This window comes from Neodiprion lecontei, chromosome 3, assembly GCF_021901455.1.
Source record: "Neodiprion lecontei isolate iyNeoLeco1 chromosome 3, iyNeoLeco1.1, whole genome shotgun sequence".
NCBI classification, from domain to species: Eukaryota; Metazoa; Arthropoda; class Insecta; order Hymenoptera; family Diprionidae; genus Neodiprion; species Neodiprion lecontei.
The window spans coordinates 38,749,060-38,763,055 of NC_060262.1; the positions used below are offsets into that span (position 1 = coordinate 38,749,060).

A 13,996-nucleotide genomic window follows, 5' to 3' on the forward strand; every position below is an offset into this window, starting at 1 on the left:
ATAATTACCCTTAGGCGGATGCTGTAGTCGCTCCTTCTTTACCGACTGCGTTAGATGTCGTCCATTTTGACCATTATCAGAGGTTAGGTATGCATCGTAATGCAAAAATCAACGTATCAGCTGTATTCTACATACAATTGAGAACAAAAAGTAACGAACAGATTTCGGTTAAACGCAAAAATAAACCAATGACATAAAAAATCACGATCACGGTTTCGTATTTTTCACGGCGAATAATTATTTTTGAACCTAATCATTAAGGCGTTGGCGTGTTTTTCGTTCATGTAATTGCACGTACAATTCGGCTTTTGCGTCCTTTTCTGCATTGACAAAATTAACCATTAGCCAAAAATGGATGACAATTAACGCGGTAGTTAGAAACGCTCTAAAATATTCGAAAAAAGGTTAGCATGACATATTTTGTTGGCCGAATTGCGTGATGCGGGGATCGGTTGAATCGGGATTTCCAAATTGACAAATACCACGGGAAAAACATTCCACGTATCACACGCTGTTGTATCAATTTTCAACGTTATTGTATTAATATCGATGCTTGCCTCGGTCGAAACCATGAGATTGTATTTATCGTAAAGTATCGGCTATAGAAGGGAAGCGCAAACGTACGAGGTCATAGTTCGAGCGTGTGTTTATTCGAAGCGACAGGAAGGTTCGAGTTTCATTCTACACACATGCCTGCAACAACTTCGTAAACCAATTACAAGCTCGAATGACTCAAAGATGATTATTATTTTCACGGTATGGCGTGCTGTTGCCACATACCTGAATACAGGAGGCAGTTTCAAAGGTCGCACTTTATTTTTTCGTTCTACCCAAACACTGAAAGATATTTTTTTTTTTCGGTTACCGCTCATTCCTTAAATATTTAATCATTTACCACAATCGAAAAATATAGTTCTAGGTAGAAAATGAAAATTAGTTTTATAGCTGTTACCGGAAAGTCTAGTATCTCTTACTGTATATTCTTTCTCATTACGATCGCTGTTGTGAAAATTGAATGCTTGTGCAGCATTAAATTGACGTTAAAGCTTTATTTAACCAAAAGACCTCACAAACTGATTTTGCGTTATAATTACCAAAAAAAGTATCGACGATAGCGTAAAATGTTTACGCGTATCCCGTTTTTCTTAATTCCAACAATATTCAAACAGTTCCTTTAACGATACTTGTTTTACCGAATTTTTCTAGACACCGTAACAAATGATATTTTTCTCAGTGCACGATCTCTGAAGCTAACTAAATTCATATATAAAAACTAACGCATATACCTGTAAAATATATGTATACGTACATATAATGGAAAATTTTAAAACACAAGATGAAGAAAAAAAAGATTTAGCACAAGTTCTAGGCTCCATTTTCTTGGACTATGAAAGAGAGTGAAAAAGCATCGGCTAGATAGTATAACACGGACTGCAGTCGATGGCGCATAAACGATCACGTAGGTAGGTAAATACGCAGGGTATACAGGAAACGGAAACAATCATTACACCTTCCCGCTTATACTAAACAGGTTTACAACGCCAGCGCGGCGGCGGCTCGTCATAGCTACAAAGAATATCAAAAAGGGTTTCCCATTCATGATATTTGACCAACTACAACGGCGCGCATTGCACTCGCTGTCTTTTGACATTGTGTGTATTAGAATGGAAGTGAAAATAATATATAATAGAACAGTCTAGAATGGAATGGAATGGTACGGAATGAAATGAAGTTACTAACTCGGTGACAGGTTACTCACAATAATAACGACAATGACACGAGCTCGAGTTTAACGGTGAAAAGAGTTGCTTACGTTATACCTTTACAACATGCAAGATAAATTTAGCCCGAACAAAGAAACGCCAGTTAAAAGCAACTGTTGCGCACAGTGAAAAATAAAAGAAAATTTCGAATTTGAGTCGAAAAATTTCAATTCCAGATTATTACGAAATGTAAAAAGTTTTGATTTTATAAATACCTTTTTTACGTTTACATCACCGGCCTAATTTGTCGATTATTTTCATACTTCGCCGATTTCCGAATTATCGTTTCTAAATTGAAATTTTTTCGACAATATTAACGAAACGTAGCGGAAAAATAATTTCTTGATATGGAATTTTTTTAAATCGTTTTATTACAGCCGGTATGTAAGTAACAGTATAATTAACAGAATTTGAGTCATCCAGCAACGAGTATACATGTATTTTTTTTTATTTATTGACGATGTTGCTTTTTCTTTTACACATACATATGTATAAGTCGGTCAACCACGTTGACCGATTAACCGATACAAGTGTATTAAGCGTGACATACAAAGAAAAAAGCTTCGGAGATAAAGTTGTTTGATGTTTACCGAGCAGCAGTTTACATGTAACTTTAGTTTTTCCTGTTTCTTCTTATACTGGTAATAAAAATTTTCCCACTCTGCGCGTTTTTTTTTTTTTTTTTATTTTTTCCTTTTTTAATATATATAATATATATATATACGACGAAAGCTTGCGATCATTTTCTTCCTTTTTCACTCCAGCAAACGCTTTTATTTGCAAGGGAATTGCTTTTCATCTTCGACAATATGAAAGCACGACGGAAGGGGGAGGGGGGACTAGAACTGATCGATTGAAAAGTCAATAGAAACGAAATGCCTGCAGTCTCAATCTTCTGTGGATTGAGACGAAGAACCTCCTCTTTCCTCGATGTGTTTTGTAATAATTGATAAATCCTATTTCAAATATGCCCGCAGGTTACAACTATAATTTGTAGAAATCATCTCGTCGTTTCCTCCGACGGAAATAACCGGTACGAAAATTACTACGTTGTACAATAGCAAGAATTAAATGAACTGTACGATAAACTCCCATTTTACAATAAACAAGCCATTGAAAAGTGATGTCAAAGTTTTCCTTATCGTTTGCCATTTTTTTTTTTTTTTTTCCTCTCTCTTCCAAATCATCGCAACCGCGATATCGTATTGCTAAAACAACCTTATACAACGCCGTTCAACAGTCGTTTAATGTTTCTACATCACTCGACAGATCGTGTTGTTTAACAAAATCTATTTTTAAAACGTCAGCTGCCGCATTAAAAAACGCAAAGATCAGCACATTCGGGAAACGATACCGCAGCTGCTGGCTGCTGCTTCATCGCAGCAGATATTGCATCTCTCCTTAGCGATGCACTGCGGGATTAAACGCCATTTGCAAACGTGTAATTAAAATAAAACTTGCGGCAAATCTCGATCCGCAAAGTGAACGTACATAAAAAGGTAAGCAGATGCCTTTTATCAGCGGCGATGCAACTCGTTGCGACAAGATGAACGAAGTTCACGGACCTGAATTTTTCCCGATAAATAAGATTTGGATCCGATGGAACTTTGAGCCTCGGGCTTCGGACCATTCGAGACTTCGATATTTCGTCAAAGTTTGATTTCTTTACTCTAAGTTTCGCTGTCAATGATTCGGAATTTGGCGCTTTCGAAATCTTTCAAATTCGAAATTTCAACCCCGCCCCCGCTGCCGATATTTATATTTCGATATTATTTCGATAAAGTCCTAAAAATCATCCGTAAACTCGTACGTATAATCCAAAGGTTGAAAACAATTGATCTTGACGGTTCCACACTCACTTCAGAAGCCTCGAAATGATGGCGCAGAATATAACCCCAGGGGAAGGTCAGGAGGGTCGATTCAAGTTACGGATTTTAAGTATTATATTATTATCGGGTCGTTACGTCGGTGCTAAGTGAGTGAAACGTGTGTGTTCGGTACTAATCTGTTGTTACGGAGATAGGTGGGTGCCTATATTTTGTCGGGAATTATGTATCGGACACTTGTTGACGGGTAAATTACCGTCCTCGCCGACAGAGCGAGAGCCTCGTAGTAACAAGGGCGAAACGCAACTTCGCTCTGGTCTGGTGTTAAATTTCAACAAAACGATGTAGAAGAAAGTGAACCAAGATCGGTCCTCGCATTCGGCGAGCGATGACGATGAACGGTGAAACACTCGTTCGAACGAGTCGGGGAGGCAAGACGTTTTATCAAAATCAATCACTCACCGAATTGTTTGCTCGTGTTCCAGATATTCTATGTCTTACACCCAGGATACTTCTTTCTATCTGAAACAAAAAGAGTTTTTTATGAAAAAAGTTATCCCATCTTACCACATTTCGTCTCAATGCTCGATCGAAGTCAATCTCTTTACGCTTTTCTATATTACCCATAATTTTTTGTTGCAGTTATTATTTTCGAGCAAGACCATAGCCGTCAAGTTTAATATAAGTTTATTTTAACTACAATTTATAGGAACGCTGTGTATATATGTACGGAATCGAAAAGCTTCGTTTCGATTTTTATACAATTCGAAAAGAGTAATTTGTCCATATGCATCAATTATGCCGCTTTGGTTGTTTTTATATCAAATATGCTACGCTTACTTGTTGTTAGTAAAACTGCGGATAGATTAGTCACCGTGATTACAGACTCAGTTTTAACTAAACCTACTATATTCAACCAATTCTGTTAAATCGTTCAAGAATACTTCAATTTCTTGTATGAAAATCGAATAATCAAATATAATAAATAATCAATCAATTAAGTGTGTCCTCCCCTTAAACCGTTGACGAAACGATTGAGAATGGGGAAAAGCGTACGCTTTTCGCCCTGACGATTTTGAAGTACATACTCCCAAGAGGCAATAAAACACCGTACTAGAGCTGAAAATACGATCGCATTGTGCCTAATCTTGATTTACGATTTAGAGAAGGGACCCTGCGACAAATATGCCGCCTGGTTCTAAGACATATGGTGAGAAGAGAAAATTTTTGGTCCAATTTAAACCATAAACAGACTTCGCAAACTGGCCATAAACAGACGCTGAGATTTGGAATCTTCCTATTTCTTTCAAGTTTTTTTTTTTTTTGTTTTTATTTAAAGTAGATGTACTATAAACAAGTTTTGACATTTCTTCTCCCAGATTATTTTACAATCGTATAACGGGTTTAGCTCAAACTGAGGATAATTGGGACATCAAAGAAACATGGCAGTGATTTATATACTTGAAAGGAATTGATTAGGTACCGCAAATTTCAGGACTTCTCTAATTTGATTTCTTCTTCTTTATACAGCGTATTCTATATAGGTAGGTATTCTATCAAAGTGCCGACTAATTTTTGCAAAAATTTATTGCAGGACATTTCCGGGTTGTCCAGAACCCAAGGCGCAGTTTTTCCACAAAATTGTCTCCGTCCTATAGATAATAAGTATCCTAATTCTTTTATTGACTTTATTTTATGCTTTTCTCTTTCGATCTGTAATATCAAAGATTAATTTTTACTTTGAACACAAAAAAAAAAATCGACATTTTTATTTTTCTCCGCAATCAACAACCAAGATTCCTTGACAATTTCAAATTTTCTACGACTTTTTTCAAATACCCAAACATTTCGAGGTTTTTCCAGCTAAGCGGCCATTCTCTGACTATACATGTAAAACGACGCTAATTATGAAAATGAAAATTCGCTAAAATCCGCCGTTACAAAAAATGTCTTCTGCGAACTAAAAAACTATACTAAACTAAACTAAACTAAATCGACATTTGCGTACAATCCCCCCCTTTCAACATGGCACAAAAAAAAAAAAAAAAAAAAAAGAATTCTCGACTTTTCTATACTTTATCCAAATTTCAACGCGTCAACGATAAATTCGTGCCATTCGTATGACATTTGTTACAGGTATACCGTATATTCAATATTCGTACACGTTGCTCGTTGAAAAAAAAAATACAAAAAAAAAAAAAAAATAGAAAATTACGACAAAACAAAAAACCAAAGAAGGTGGAATGAGACAAAAATAATAACAATTAATGGTAAGAATGATAAATATTCGTCGGTATAAAAGTCGAATACTTGAATTATATACAACATTGATTTGCCTGGCCTGGGGCTTCAGCGACTCGACAAACCCGGCAGGGGTCGCGTCACCCCAATTCAAAGCGCTGCGCCTCGCCCCGACGGCTCATGGTGATGGCGAAGTACGGGGGCATCAGGGTGCTCTCTCTCTCTCTCTCTCTCTCCTCCATCATCCCATGCGTGGGTAGGTAGACCTGGCGGTTATGAGGGGGTCTCGTATTGATTCTATGGGGATGATTCATGGGTTTCGCCACCCTCGGGCTAGCGCGTCGGGGTCGAGGGGCTCCGGGCCGTGAGGGTGGGTGGGTGGGTGGGTGGGTGGAAGGGAGGGAGGGAGGGGATAAAACCAGAGGGGAGATATCGGTTGTTGTCTACGGGTTGCGCACGGCACACGGTCTGGCCGACCGGCTCGCTCTGCACTCTACGCTTCGTCCTCGTTCTCCTCTCCTCTCTTCGTCGTTGGTCGCGGTTACTCGAGGGAAAGTTTCGTAGGGTGTAACGTGGATTTCCTCGCGAGCGAAAGCGAGCTATGTCCGACCCTCGAGGAAAAGAGAGAGAGAGGGAGAGAGAGAGAGAAAGAGAGAGGGAGCGATCAACGTTATGCTGATTTGATGAGATTACAATTCGAAGAGCACCACGAGCCTTCACGTTCGTTTTACAGATGCATGGGTGAGGGAGGGGGTGGTCCAACTTCGAAGGATAAGTGAAAACAGAAGCTAACCAATCCTCCCTCTTGTTACTGGAACACGTGACCGACCGAGAACTCCATTCTCAACTTTGACACGTGTATACATACATATATATGTATATATATACAGAGAGAGAGAAAGAGAGAGGATTCCAGTTCTATGCTGGAGGTTTATCACTTCGAAATTGGAAATTGTAAAGCTTCAAGCTCAGTGTATCTTTCTCGTGTGAAAGTTATCTCGACCAATGCAGCGATAACGTTCTTTTTTTTTTTTTTTTCTTCTCCTTACGAATATATTTTCTGTGTAAAGAAAAATTCCACGAAAGTTCTCGGTGAGTATATATATACAATAATCATCGATGGATAAAGTTTGGAAGAAATTAATTATGATGATGTTTGAAAAAATCTTTCGGATCGATCGGTACGCGAGTATCGTGCGTGAAATATTGTAAGATCAGTAACAAAGTGAATAAATTTCACAACAGATACTCTTTGCAATCTAAAACGATGCTACAGTATAAATCAATCACCGTAGAGTTAACCGAAGTCGTTAAATCGAACCAACGAGTTCGCGACACCGACAACAACAGCATAACAGTGAATTTATGTAAGAAATGAACAAAGTTTCATGGATATCGCTGCCGAAGCGAACCGTTGGAAAAAAAAGCTTGTTGGGTATTTCATCTCTCGGAGAATTGATACCCTGGCATCGAGTCGAGTGTAAGGAAAGTAGACAAAAAAAAAAGAAAGTAAAATAGTGCGGCGGACATGCGCGCGCGCTGCTTCAATTGGCAAATCCAATTCACCGTAACTAATATTACAAATGCGAGGATGCGTGTGGAAATAGAGAGGATGCAAGCGGCGGAGTCCGGTTTATCCTCGTTTTTCCCCTCCTCGAACCCTTCGTCATCGAATAGGTTAATGCCTTCGCATACTTCTTTCGCACGACGCGGCGTAGGTGGTTGTAGAAATAGGTTGTGGGACCAGTAGATACTGCAAAGCACATCGCACACCATGACGTAGGTGTGTAGGTATAGGTATAACGCAAAGTGACTGCAGTGAGTCACAGGCTCGTTGCAGGATCAAAAGCGCACCGTAACAGCGTGTTTCGGTCGTAGATTATCTCGGTGGAAGTTTCCCCCAAAGTATTTTGCAGCAGTGGCGATATGCGGGTTACCTTATATTTCGTGAACAATCAAACAAACGTATTACGCTTTATTTCAAAACCGTCTTCCGACCAACGTCGAAAGCATAGCGACGCTGGATTCGAGGATGGTCATGGTTTCCATTCGTGCCGTAAGCGACGGTCGGCGACACTGATGAATAATGAATAATTACGCTGTATTGAGTCGCAGCGATCGTCGAACGTTGTCGATAAGCTCGTAACGACGAAACGCGAGGTTTTAGTGGTATATCCGAGTGTTTCTACGGCTGCGGGTGTATTCTTTGATAACTCATTGTATACGGTACCAAGGCATGCTTAAAACGTCGTCGAGGACATAAAGTTACAAATTTTACTTTTTGAAATTTTTGGATGTTTCGGCTAGACTAAGCCAGCCATCGTCAGGGAGAAAAGATTACCCTAGCACTTGAGTTGTGTTTCACATGACAATAGAGTAGAAAATTCACTTGATTATAACGATTTACTCCAAATAACCTTCTCGGGACACGAATCTTCATTCACGCAGTGCAGTTAGTGAAATAATTCAACCCGTCAAATAACCCCCGAGGCTAGTTTAGCATTAATTAATCACCCAAATAATTCTTACGCAAATCGACGTTGAATTATAATTAAGGTGGTCCAACCCATAAGGACGTCGATTCCATTCATCGGTGATGGAATTGGGCGTCGATTCGTGACTAAATTGTATACATCACGTGAAATCTCCGGGGGTTTAGAGTCGTGTCGGGGGTTGGAACGGCAGCGATACATTACAGAAAGTATCGAGATACAAATCGGAACACCTAATAGTAAATGGAACTCTTGCAGAAGAGAATTGTACGATTTCAAGTACGAACAAATGATCGAAACGTTGAAATTATGATACTTTGGTGTTGAGCTGAGAGTTTTCTCGACTTGACTTGACTTGACTTGACTTGGCTTGGCTTGGTTCGGCTCTTCACATTTATCTCCAGCATCGCGTGGGCCTAGACTCGCATCAGACGAAAGCGTGGGTGTGCAGCACCAGCACCGGTAACTCCTCCTCGGTCAAACAACGTTGCACAGAGAGAGGATGCGTTCGTGATTCTAGGTTTATTAATAGAGTTTCTTAATTCATAATTATCTGAACGCACGTGGAGGAGGTCTCTCGTTGACTGGTCGCAGATTTATTACTGATTTACGACCCTGAACTTGTGATCACGAAATTTGAAAGGGAAATACACGGAAAGTACAAGAACACGGATAAATTGGCTCAGGGAAGCAGCGTGAAGTTTGGTTAAATTCTTTTAAATTCTTACAGCCTGCAGGATGACTGTATACTTTTTTAGCATCGTCAGACCGACCTGAGATTAGCCACGATAGCTTTCTAAACTTTGTGAATAAGTAACTGAACTTCGATTAGGCGACGTAATTAACACCTAAACAGCACAGTAAATTTAACGTAGACAGGCTAATATATATTCTTGTTAAGATTCCACAGTTCATTGGACTCACAACTTATACCCTACATCATGACGATTCTGCATTCGTACGCAAGAAAGCAGTTTTTACAATTAAAGGGGGAGAAATAAATTTAGGACTACGTTTTTTTGTTTAGTAATTTTCATGAATTTTATTGGCAAAAAACGAATGTATATAATTAATTGAAACTTTGAGAATATTTTATACATATATTCAAATAAATGTTGTCATTTTTTTCAAGTACTCCCTGGGAAAATGTGAAAGATATCAACTTTCACTCATCGGACGTCCAACAATTTTCACCTGAAATCAATAGGATTTCAAATTCATTTCAAGGGCATGTCTTTCTTCTTTTTCAAGAACCAAACTCCCCCCCAAAAATATCAAATTTTCAATTTTTTTTTTTCGGAAGTTACGTTTATATAGAAGAAGGACATGTCCTTAAAGTAAATTTGAAATCCTATTGATTTCACATGAAAACTGTGGCCTCCAGAATTGTATAGTCTTGATGGCGACCCTCCGATGAGTTGTCAGCTGATATCTCCCATATTTTCCGAGGAAATGCTTTAATAAAATTACGATATTTATTCAAATAAATATATCATGTACATATATAATATTTTCAAAGTTTCAATTAATTATACAAATTCCATTCTTGCCATGAAAAAAATTCATCTTAAACCCATTTCCACCCTCAACGACATTCATCGACCATCGACGATCGTCCGAATAAAACATCCTGGCAACGCGATTGAAAATGAACTTCTACTTCAAATTCAATCAACTGCAAAGAGGTTTGTCAATCGAAAGAAAGAGTCGTACGTCTAACACTTTTATTTTTTCCTCCCCACCCTTTATCACTCTTAATCTTGTATAATTTTTTGACGTAGTCTCAGGGTCAAGAGGATCGGACCCAGGATATAAATACCTGCTCTGGTGTGTCGAGGCTCGCTCGTCCTTGGAGAGGACTCTCGTACCGCAGGCAGCTTCGGTCTCGGATCTCTTACGTTTTCGCCTTACACAAACACACGCACGCACGCTCGTATCGGTATGAGATCGTCATATGGGAAGAACGAGTGCGTGTGCACGCGTGAGTGGTTGCGTATATATCTATCTTTCAGCTGCACCACGTATGTATACATGTGTGTGTGTGCGAGGTTGATTGGCCGGCCTTGGACGGAGCCAGATGTCTTGGCGCACGCGACTAGCGACCCGCCAAAAGCGAATTATACAGCCAAGCCGATGTGCCAGGGCCCCTTTGTCCGCGGCGGCCATTTCCCGAATGGAAATCAAAGAAAAGGGTTAACGTCGATGATAAACTTGGACGTAACGTCGTGCCGCAGATACGAAAAGTAGTACCAACAACTCTAGACACCTTGGTTCCGATTCGCAGGGTCACGCTTTATGTTCGACGCCGAGGAGGGAAAGAAGCTTTCCAATAAACCAAGCATTTTGGCATAAAAATAATGTGACATCTTCCTACGGACGTCTTTCTGTCAAAATTACGCACAAATTGTCCGGATTTAATCTTCTTGCGTTCCTTGCAGAGAGTTGTAAGGATACTGGGACCGTTAACGTGACTGACTGACTGGTTTTAATGGAACTAACGTGGCAAACAAAAGTATCATTAGGAATTTATACTTAAAGAAATTATGGTAACAATAATTGATTTTTCTAGTCTACTACAGGTTTTCAGCTAAACAAACTTCAAGACGATATCAAAGGAGGTTGAGAACCAGCTACAGGATTTTACAGTGTAGTTGTAGCTATGTTTCACTGAAACAGGTCTAGAAAAATACTAACAAGAGTACAATTTTATATGCCTCCATAGTTGGAGGGTGGGAAATATTTTATGCAGAAGAAAAAATAAATAAAAATATATCTGGCAGACTGATTAACGTAATTTCTTCTAGTGTAAATAAATTGAAAATTTGCTGATGAAGTTACAGTCAAACTGTGAACGACCGTTGAAAGTATAGAATTGTTATTATCTATGAATTTAATTGATACAAGATGAGATCAGGTTTTATAAGGTGTGTGGCTTAAGGGTAGCCATTTCTCCATCATCCCTTCGATTTGCCACAAGTTTTTATTACAGGATGAAGACTCACCAGCTAACGTAATAGAAACACAATGCTGTCACACGTTTCCAGGTAAATTTCATACGATTATAACCGGAAGTGCGCAATGTAGTGGAAAAAAATGAATCGTCCTTACTTCTCTTTAAACAAGAATTAAGAATGAATAATTTCAAAATACGATACATACTTCCTAGCCCTTGAATTCTTTCAATTTTTTTCCCAATCAACTCCGTCATCCATCCTGTAATTTCACCATTTTCAATATTATTATACAATTTTTCAACCGCGTTACACTTTTTCATCCAAAATAAGTCTGCGCTATTGTAGAAGCTAAACACGGGACGATTCATAAATTCATTCATTCAACGAAGTCTACAGTACAAATGTAACGTCAGGTTTTACGCTCAAGATATCGCTTTCCATCTGCGATTAAAATCATACGAGTAAACTTTTGCACGATAAAAATCTGCACATCAGCTAATTTATGCTTACAGTCTACAAGCTATTATATTACACAAGAAAATCACAAAGCTCGAATAATGATCCTCCCTATAAATAATTAACTAGAACGTAAGTAGGTAAAATTTATCACAATTTTCAACGGCTTTTACATTAGCATGTTGGTTTTTTATCGATGAAATGTCGAGGTTCTAATATTTTCCTTTGGAGTGGAAAAAAAAAAACAGATCCTGAAAGAAAAGAAAAATAATGAAAAACTTTTCGCAGGACAAAATTCACTCGAGAGATTTCACGTAGTTAGAAAGAACCACGAAACATGATCAAGTTACAATGGTACTTTTTTTTAATGAGAATTGTTACAAGGATGACGAAGAATCCGTCTTAAATTTATGTTCATACGTGTGACGAGTTACGATAATAAGGAAGTTGTAACGCCCAACATTTACAGACTAAAAAGTAATACAAGATATAAAAATTTGTATAAATGAATATTGACTTGTTATTCAAAAGCGCATGTTATCCCACGTGTATCCAGAGTCTCTTCGCGTTATAAAATCGAGGCGGTCGTCTCTGGTATTTACGTATTCGATAAAAGTCCTTCACTTCCTTTCTTTAAGGGTTTCCCTGGACTCGGGTATAGCATACGTGTAAAATTTCCAAGTGCCGCAGATGCGGGTGGCCGTTTCTCGTCACACTCGAAATATGTCAAGATACGGATTGAGGATAAGTAAGAAAATGCCGTTGCTTTATACTGACCGAGAGAAATAGACGCGGCTCGAGTTAAACTTTCGTCGGTAAAATATAAACAAATATACCTAGTGCTTCGATCAAGGCGACTGACCTTAGCCCAGAACATCATTAATTATATACCGTGTGTACTCTCAGACAAGTCAGGAGGATATACGTATATCTATATCTCAACACGTTTACTCTCTTGGGCAAACTGCCAACACTAGAGAGAATGAGTAAGACTTCTATATCAACAAGTGTCATCGCCTCGTAGCTTACGGGAATTATATATATTAGATCTGTCTTTAAGAAGGGCAAAATCGAATTTTAATGGTCTTACCCCCCCAAATTGGTTCGAAATGATTAAAAAAAAAATGTCCGAATTTTTACGGGTATTTTTAAAGGGTAAGATCATTCAAATTCGATAGAATAGATTCAATCGTCGAGGGTTCAAATTTTCAGAACCAATTCGAAGACGAATTTCTCCGAAAAAAAAACAAAATTCGAAAACAAGACTAACGGACGAATCGTCAATCGTCTAAGAAAAGATTTAGAAATATACAGTTTGCCCCTCGATAATCAGCTCGTAAAAATACGTCTCGATCCTTTACAACCCCTGGATTTATACGCTGACAAGAAAAAAAAAAACCACATGAAAAGATTGAATACAGTGGTTTCCCTGCTTCGATATCTTTAGCATTTTCATCGGTAAATGCGACACATGAACACTACAGCAGGCATGATTGTTTATCGAAAATCAATCTAAAGCCTAGGTCAAAGTGTCGCCGTACGTGTAATCAGTTGTGTAAATACATGTGTGCAGCAACGTATAAACATTATCAGTGTATCGTACACGATTGTTTGAAAAAGAAGCTACTGACCAGAATAATATATTTCAAGAACTTTTCGTATCCTCACTTCGTGCTTTCTACATACGTAATATATAATACGACGCCCACTTGTCGCATGGCTAGAAGAACAAGAAAGAAAAAAGAAAATGAAAAAAAAAAAAAGAAACATATCAGTAAACAAGTTTTATGTATAGCTTCGCCACTGTTAACGAACTAATAAAATAAAAGTAGCGATACTCGTGGGATGTCAATTCGATTTTGTGTGTACATATATATACCGTGTCCAAGTCGTTGAAAATAAGTTGCCTCAACCGGATAACAAGTGTTTACGAAAGGATAGAAGTGTTAGGAGAGTTGATTCGCAGCGTCGTTACACGTGATCCGATAATATACCGTATGTTAAATTCGATGAAAGCGAAGAAGAAAAAAAATTATTACATAATTAATAAGCAAGTACTAAAATTAGACACAGTCAACTGTTTAACTAAACGCAACACGTAATCGTATTAGCATGGCAAATTACCTGATCCCAGACCGACTGAAGCGTTCCGCGAGAGATTAATGACAAGGTTTTATTATTAAACCGCGCTTGTAAAAATAAACCGATTCAGCTATCGTACACCTACGTTATGATTTTACCCTACACGAAAGTAGGTGTAACAG

At 38.4% G+C, this 13,996-nt stretch overlaps 1 protein-coding gene across 1 annotated transcript in view; it reads right to left on the minus strand.

Annotated features, from left to right (window-relative positions):
• Positions 1-13,996, minus strand: part of LOC107227521 (A-kinase anchor protein 200) — a 103,373-nt gene that overhangs the window by 66,204 nt on the left and 23,173 nt on the right. The window contains exon 2 of the mRNA XM_046735641.1: positions 4,052-4,111. The gene's annotated coding sequence lies outside the window, so the exon portion shown is untranslated. The remainder of the gene's footprint in view (positions 1-4,051; positions 4,112-13,996) is intronic.